Here is an 8,920-nt window from a genome sequence, read left to right on the forward strand (position 1 = left end):
GGGCTGGAGTGGGACTGGAACGGGGCTGGGACAGGAGCGGGGCCGGAGCTCGGGGTTGGAGCTCGGGGCTGGGGCTGAATCAGGGCTGGAACTCGGGGCTGGAATTTGGGTCTGGAGTGGGGCTGGGGGCTGGATCAGGATTGGAACTCGGGGCTGGAGCTCAGGGCTGGAATTCGAGGCTGGAGCAGGGCTGGGGGTTTGATCAGGATAGGAATTTGGGGCTGGAGCGAGGCTGAAGCTGGGCTGGGGTCTGGATCAGGGTTGGAACTCGGGGCTGGAGCTCAGGACTGGAATTTGGGGCTGGAGTGGGGCTGGGGGCTGGATCAGGGTTGGAATTTGGGGCTGGATCAGGGCTGGAGCTTGGGGCTGGAATACGGGGCTGGAATTCGAGGCTGGAGCAGGGCTGGGGGTTTGATCAGGATAGGAATTTGGGGCTGGAGTGAGGCTGAATGGGACTGGGTTGGGGTCTGGATCAAGGTTGGAACTCGAGGCTGGAGCTCAGGACTGGAATTTGGGGCTGGAGTGGGGCTGGGGTCTGGATCAGGGTTGGAATTTGGGTCTGGATCAGGGTTGGAACTCGGGGCTGGATCAGGGCTGGAGCTGGGGGCTGGAATTCGGGGCTGAGTGGGGCTGGGGGCTGGATCAGGGTTGGAATTTGGGTCTGGATCAGGGCTGGAGCTTGGGACTGGAATACGGGGCTGGAATTTGGGACTGGAACGGGGCTGAGTGGGGCTGGGGGCTGGATCAGAACTGGAACTCGGGGCTGGAGCTCGGGGCTGGAATTCGGGGCTGGCGGCTGGATCAGGGTCGGAATTTGGGGTGGGAGCGGGGCTGGCGGCTGGGTCAGGGTTGGAACTCGGGGCTGGAATTTGGGTCTGGAGCAGGGTTGGAATTTGGGGCTGGAATTCGAGGCTGGAGCAGGGCTGGGGGTTTGATCAGGATAGGAATTTGGGGCTGGAGCGAGGCTGAAGCTGGGCTGGGGTCTGGATCAGGGTTGGAATTTGGGGCTGGATCAGGGCTGGAGCTCGGGGCTGGAATACGGGGCTGGAATTTGGGGCTGGAACGGGGCTGAGTGGGGCTGGGGGCTGGATCAGAACTGGAACTCGGGGCTGGAGCTCGGGGCTGGAATTTGTGTCTGGAGCAGGGTTGGAATTTGGGGCTGGAATTTGGGTCTGGAGAGGCTTGCGAATTGGCGCGCAATTGCGAGTCTGGGCTCGGCTTTGGCTCACGAATGCGGCTGCTGGAGCGTCGGGGCTGGGCGGGGCCGCGCACCGCTCAGGGTCCACATCAGCAGAGCGGGTCGGAGGACCGATTTAATTTACACTTTCAATGCATTAGATCCTGCGCAAACTGGCAGACCCTCCGGGGCGCCAAAGCGAGCCTTGGTGGCTTTGGTACGGAAAGCCCTTTGCTTTGGATGGAGGGTGGGGGCTCTGCAGCCCTTCCAGGATTGTCCAAGCAGAAAGGGAAATGTGCAAGCCCCTGGGTGGCTGGTAGGAAATTCTCATTGGATTTTCCCAAATACCCTGTGGAAACTCTGAAGACTCGGTGGCTGGGAAGCCTTTCATGTGGATTGGAGGCTGGAAACCCCTTTTCCCATGTGGATTTGGAGGCTGGAAACCCTTCCAGGGATTTTGGCCCATGCCGGAGAAGGGCTGGTGTTGCAGCCCCCTGTGTTGTGGGCTGGTAGGGAACGCCCCTTGGAATTCCAAATCCTGTGGAACTCCTGGAAAAGCCCCTCCAGGTGGATTTGGTGGGCTGGGAAAGCCCTTTCATGTGGATTTGGAGAGCTGGGAAAGCCTTTCCAGGGGGATTTTGTGCCCATGCCCTGGAGAAGGGGTTGGGTTGGTTTGCAGCCCCCTGTGCTGTGGGGCTGGTAGGGAAATGCCCCTTGGAATTTCCCAAATCCCTGTGGAACTCCTGGAAAAGCCCTTCCAGGTGGGTTTGGTGGGCTGGGAAAACCCTTCCACGTGGATTTTGTGCCCATGCCCTGGAGCAGGGGTTGGTTTGCAGCCCCCTGTGCTGTGGGGCTGGCAGGGAAATGCCCTTTGAAATATCCCAAATTCCTATGGAAGGCTCTGTGGAGCTCCTGGAAAAGCCCTTCCAGGTGGATTTCGAATGCTCCAGGTGGGTTTTGGCTGCTCCAGGCATTCCGGGGGATGGAGCAGCCTCTCCCAGGTGCCCCGGAGCCCTGCCCGTGCCCCATCCGGCCTCGCCCCGCTCCCGCCGCGCTGCTGCAGAGGCTGAGTAATTCCCGAGGCTCCCGAGATGCTCCTCAGGCTGCCGAGCACATCCCGATCCAGGTTTTAATTGCGTGGGATTGCAGCCGAGATGGCTCTGATTTATCCTCCCTGCTGCGCCAGCGCTTCTCCCCCGGCCGGCTCCGGGATCCGCCTGGGGAATATTCCCTGGGAAAGGGTTAAAAATGTTCCTTAAAACCAGGAAAAAAATAAAATCTGGGAGTCTGGAGTGGGTTTTTCCCTCTCACGCTTGTGGGGTTGTGACATTCCCGTTCTTTTGTCCCTTAGGGCATGAGGTGAGGTCCTGGGGGAGTGCACTGAGGAATTTTCCTGGAGAACCACGGGATTTAGGGGGTTAAGCCAGGCTCAGCCAAGCTCGGCTCTACCAGACCTGGATGAACAAAAGGGCTCCAGCGCCTTTTATTCCCCTCTGGATCAGGGAAACCCCATGGATGGAGGGACCCTGCAGGCATCCCAAATCCCGTTTTTAATTCAGCTCCCCCATCCCAAATTAAATTCCCATAAATCTGGGGTGAGGCAAAGTCACCCCTGAGGCGGGGATGGGAATGGGATCCTGTCCCCTTTCCCAAGCTGGAGATGAATTCCCAAATCCTGTCCCTTTTCCTGCCCACATCCCAAGAATTCCTCACCTTTTTCCCTTTCCAAAATCCCATTTTTAACCCCAATCCCAAATCACAGCAGCCTCCCCAAATTCCCACCTCCCCCATGGAGACATCCTGGAATCCTCTGGAATTTCCATGATCCAGGAATGGGAAATGTTCCTCTGCTCCCTTTACTCCCTGCATTTTGGGGCTGCTTTATGGCTGCCATAAAAGCTGCCCGTAAATCAGCGCCGATCCCATAAAAACCAGGAAAAACTGGAATTAGAGCCCAGATGGGAGCAGCTCTCTCTGCCAGGGCTGGGATTTATCCTTTCCTCATTCCCAAACATCTTCAGGCCCACCTTGGGAGGAAATTCCAGGGTGAACACACCTGGTGGGGTCTCCCATTAATGGGGTTTTTTATGGAGAACATGGGATTTTTTAATGGATAACCTTGGGGGGGGGATTTTTTTATGGATAATGAGAATTTTTTATGGATAACATGGGATTTTTGATGGAAAACATGGGATTTTTTTATGGATAGGATGGGGTGGCTTCTTATGGATAACATGGGATTTTTTTAATGGATAACATGGGGGGGTCTTTTTATGGATAATGAGAGTTTTTGATGGATAACATGGGATTTTTTATGGAAAATATGGGGGTTTTTATGGATAACATGGGATTTTTTAAATGGATAACATGGGTTTTTTATGAATAATGAGGGTTTTTTATGGATAACATGGGGGTATTTATGGATAACACGGCTTTTTTTTATGGATAACATGGATTTTTTTTAATGGATAATGAGGTTTTTTTATGGATAACATGGGGTTTTTTTAATGGATAATGAGGTTTTTTCATGGACAACATGGGGTTTTTTTAATGGATAATGGGGGGAATTTTTGATGGATAATGGGGGGGAATTTTTAATGGATACCATGGGATTTTTTTATGGATAAAATGGGGATTTTTATGGATAATGTGGGGGATTTTTTAATGGACAATGTGTAGTGTCACAAGGGCCACGGGATGTCACCATCACAGGGATGTCACCATTACAAGGAACAGTGGGATGTCACTGTCACCATCATGGGAGTGTCACTGTCACCATCACGGGGGTGTCACTTACAAGTGCACACAGCATGGGATGTCACTGTCCCATCGGGGTGTCACTGTCACCATCAGGGGTGTCACCATGCAGGACAGCTGGGTGTCACTTCACCATCACAATGGGATGTCACTGTCACAGGGGACAGAGGGTGTTCACTGTCACCATCAGGGGGTGTCACATTACTGGGACATGGGTGCACTGTCACCATCACAGGGGGTGTCACTGTCACCATCACAGGGGTGTCACTGTCACAGGGGACAGCTAGGTGTCACTGTCACCATCATGGGGGACAATGGGATGTCACTGTCACCATCACGGGGGTGTCACTTCACCATCAGGGTGTCACCTCACAGGGATCACTGGGATGTCACTGTCACAAGGGGACAATGGGATGTCACTGTCACCATCACGGGGGTGTCACCATTACAGGGGACAGTGGGGTGTCACTGTCACCATCATGGGAATGTCACTGTCACCATCACGGGGGTGTCACCATTGCAGGGGACAGCTGGGTGTCACTGTCACCATCATGGGAGTGTCACTGTCACCATCACGGGGGTGTCACCATTCAGAGGATAGGGGTGTCACTGTCACAAGGACAGGGGTGTCACTGTCACCATCATGGGTGTCCCACCATCACAGAAAACGGGGTGTCACTGTCACAGAGGACAATGGGATGTCACTGTCACCATCACGGGGGTGTCACTGTCACCAATCACGGGGGTGTCACTGTCACAGGTACAGTGGGTGTCACTGTCACAGAGGACAATGGGTGTCACTGTCACCATCACGGGGTGTCACCGTACAGGGGACATGGGGTGCCACTGTCACCACAATGGGTATCACCATCAACAAGGGGTGTCACTGTCACAGGGACAATGAGGTGTCACTGTCACCATCACGGGGGTGTCACATCACAGGGGCATGGGTGTCACTGTCACCATCACGGGGGCTGTCACCATTCACAAGGGGACAGAGGGGTGTCACTGTCACCATCACGGGGATGTCACTGTCACAGGGGACAATGAAGTGTCACTGTCACCATCACGGGGGTGTCACCATTACAGGGGACAGCTGGGTGTCACTGTCACCATCATGGGGGACAATGGGGTGTCACTGTCACCATCACAGGGGTGTCACTGTCACAGGGGACAGCTAGGTGTCACTGTCACCATCATGGGGATGTCACTGTCACCATCACAGGGGTGTCACTGTCACAGGGGACAATGAGGTGTCACTGTCACCATCACGGGGGTGTCACCGTCACCATCACGGGTGTCACCATCACAGAGGATAACGGGGGTGTCACTGTCACAGAGGACAATGAGGTGTCACTGTCACCATCATGGGGGTGTCACTGTCACAGAGGACAATGAGGTGTCACTGTCACCATCATGAGGGTGTCACTGTCACAGAGGACAGTGAGGTGTCACTGTCACCATCACGGGGGTGTCACTGTCACAGAGGACAATGAGGTGTCACTGTCACCATCATGAGGGTGTCACTGTCACAGAGGACAGTGGGGTGTCACTGTCACCATCACGGGGTTGTCACCGCCCCAGGGATCCCCTCACCCCAGCCCTGTTTTCCCTCCCTTCCCTCGGGGACATTTTTCCCACTGGGGACATTCCGGGTGGGCGGCAGAGCCCGCGCTGGCGGTGCCACCGTTCCCATGGCAACGGGAGCCACCTCGTCCCTCCCTCCTGGCTGTGGGGACACACCTGAGTGTCACAAACCGGATGGGATTTGGGAAGGAATTCCTGCCTGGAGAGGGGCTGGGACGGAATTCCCAGTGAATCCGGGGCTGATCCATCCCTGGGATTGTCCAAGGCCAGTCTGGAAAATCCTGGGATGGTGGAAATGTCCCTGCCCATGAATTGGGATCATTAGAAATCCTAAAATTGGAATTTTAGTCCCCTTCCCGTGTCCAAGGCCAGCCTGGAAAAACCTGGCATGGTGGGAATGTCCCTGCCCATGGAATGGGATCGTTGGAAATCCTAAAACTGGAATTTTAGGCCCCTTCCAGTCCAACCCATTCTTGGAGCTCCCTCCCTCTCCTTTTCCCAGCCCTTCCCATGATCCCGGAGTTCCAGGCCCTGCTGGCTCCTCACAAACCCTCGCTGGAGGCTGGACAGGGATAAATCCCAACTAAACCAGGCCAAAACTCTGTTTACAAACCCCCAAATTTATTTATTTCTCCTCGCTCACATTCCCTGGCTCTGCTCTTCCCATCCTGGCACTGCCCCAGCTCACCAGGGAATGGCTCATTATGGGAATTTCCAAAAAAAAAAAAAAAAAAGGGAAAAAATCCTGGGATCTGCTTTTTTGGGGGGGGCACTGAAATGTTTTTCCGCAGCTTTGGCAAATCCTGGGGGGTCTGATGAGGCTCAGACTGGGCAGGACGAGGTTTTGCTCCCAGTTTGTCCCAGTTCCCAGCCAGGCAGTGGGAGGTTGGGAATGCTCCTGGCTGGAAAAGGAGGAGGAGGAGGAGGAGGAGGAAGAGGAGGAGGCCTGCAGGGTTGCCATGGCGATTGAGCATCTCCAAATCCTCGGATTATTTATCCCCGGGTTTGTTTAGGCTGAGGGAAAGCCTTGAGGGTGGGAAGAGGGTTGGGGTGTGAGGAAGAGGAGTGTGGGAGTCCAGGAATTCTGATCCTAGAGGAGAAATCCTAAAATTCCAGCCCTGGGGCTCAGCTCCACCTCTGGAGCAGCAAAAAACAGGGAATTCAGGATGGTTTATGGGGAATTTTCCCTCTCAGGGATCCTGTGATCCCAAATCTGCCCTGGATTTCCAATGTGGGATCTGGCCCATGGAATCCAGACTTTGCTGGGAATAATTTGGGTGTGTGGATGGATTTGGATCAGGCCCTGGTGCTGGATGCTGGGAACGCTTTCCAAACCCGTTTCCCAAATTCCAGAGGAGTTTGATGGAGTGATCCTCTGATTTCTGGGTTAAACATCACCTCCTTCCCTTCCTGGAGCACTGGAGCATCCCAGGCGCTTCCAGCTGTTTCCAGCTGCAAATCCCCTCGGGAAGAACCACCCTGGGTCCTGTCCCCTCTTTGGGGCTCAGCCCCCTGTGCCAGATTGGTGACATTCCAGGAATTCTTCCAGGATGCTCCTTCCAGATGTGTCCCTGCACATCTGCTGCCACTCCCAAGGAAAACTGGGACATTTTGGGGTGTCTGGAGCTGGAATTTTGGGGTAAAACAGGAGAAATCTACCGAGAGAGTTGAGAAAATCCCAGTGTTTGCCACGTCCCCCCTTCCCGCTCCCTCCTTTCCACGGGATCCGTAATTGCTCCTAAACCTCATCTCCAATTCCTTTTGATGCCTCCAGTGTCCCCGTTATGTAAATCCCAGCGTGGGAATGCCGTGGATTTTATGGATGAGGAGTTTGCGCAGCTGAGGGGACACCTTGGATCGCCACACATCAAAGGGCGAGGGAAAATGACTCCGGGAAATCGGGAGCCCTGCGGAAAAATCGATTCCGTTTGATTTTGCCAACAGAGGTTGGCGGGAAGTGGGGAGGAGGCTGGAATTGGGGAAAGAAAAAAAATCCCTTTATTCTGGGAATGTTTTCAGAGGAGGAAAAGAGGGGAAGGGGAGGGGAAAGAGAAAAGGGAAAAAATGGGGGAAAGGAAAACAGAAAAGGGGAAAAGGGGGAAAAAGGGGAAAAGGGAAGGGAAGGGAAGGGAAGGGAAGGGAAGGGAAGGGAAGGGAAGGGAAGGGAAGGGAAGGGAAGGGAAGGGAAGGGAAGGGAAGGGAAGGGAAGGGAAGGGAAGGGAAGGGAAGGGAAGGGAAGGGAAGGGAAGGGAAGGGAAGGGAAGGGAAGGGAAGGGAAGGGAATCCCAACATTCCCAGTGGGGCAGATGTACCCCATTTCCTCCCCAAGGGATTTTTGGGAAGGCCAAGGAGCATCCTCAGGGAATGAGGGTCCCACCGGAGCTGTCACCCATTGGGCAGGAGGAGGAATGAGGATTTTTCCTGGCTGTGGATGCTGAAGGAGTCTTGGATGAAGAAAATCTTCCCAAAATCATGGAATGGTTTGGAAGGGAGGTCATTGAGCCCCTGAGCAGGGACATCTCCTGCTAAACCTTATCCCAGCACCAGGAGGATGACATTCCATGGAAAACAGCACAGCCAACACTCCTACAGCTCCAAAAATCCAGGAAGAAACTGAAATTTGGCAAAAAAAAAAAAAACGTGGAGAAGCAGCCTTTCTTGGGAAGGGGAGGAGAAAGCTGGGAATGTTTTCCAAGAACCCCCGTGCTCCAGCACGGGGAGGACAATGACAAACGAGGTGAACTCGGAGGCTGCGGAGAAAATCTTGGCAGCGGGCGGAAAAGGCGCTGCCAGATTCCGGGGAATTTTAACTGGCATTTAATTAGCGGCACTCAGGTGGTCACAGGAGCGGTGGCAGTGCCGCAGTTCCTGGCATTTGTTAATTAAAGCTGCTCCTGACAGGGATTAACGACTTTTTAATGAATCTGTTGTCTTAATGTCTTATTAAGGTTTGACTTTTCCCCTCCCCCCCAATGCCATCAGTTTTCCCGGGAATTGCAGCATCCAAAGGGATGGGAGATGTGAGGAGCAAGGATGGCACAGCTCCTGCCAGGCTCCCAAAAAATTGGGAATGCGTGGGTTGAGGTGGGGCAACAGGGAGAGGAGGGGGCGTGGCCACGGAGGCAAATTTTTGGGAGGAAAATGGGAATCAGGGATGGGTGTGGGAGATCCCAGCCCTGCTGATGGAAAAAAATGGGAATCAGGGATCAAGGTGGGAGATCCTGCCTTGACCTCCTCTCCAAAGGGCTTTGCTGCCTTTCCTGCTGCCCCATCCTGGATTTGGGATAAATAAACAGGGAATTTGGGGTTTATCCCTCTCCCTGCTCCATTTACTGCTCATTTCCCCTCATTTCCCTTTCATTGGCCTTTCCTCTCCAAAGGGCTTTGCTGCCCTTTGGA

This window comes from Zonotrichia leucophrys, chromosome 26 (assembly GCF_028769735.1).
Source record: "Zonotrichia leucophrys gambelii isolate GWCS_2022_RI chromosome 26, RI_Zleu_2.0, whole genome shotgun sequence".
NCBI classification, from domain to species: domain Eukaryota; kingdom Metazoa; phylum Chordata; class Aves; order Passeriformes; family Passerellidae; genus Zonotrichia; species Zonotrichia leucophrys.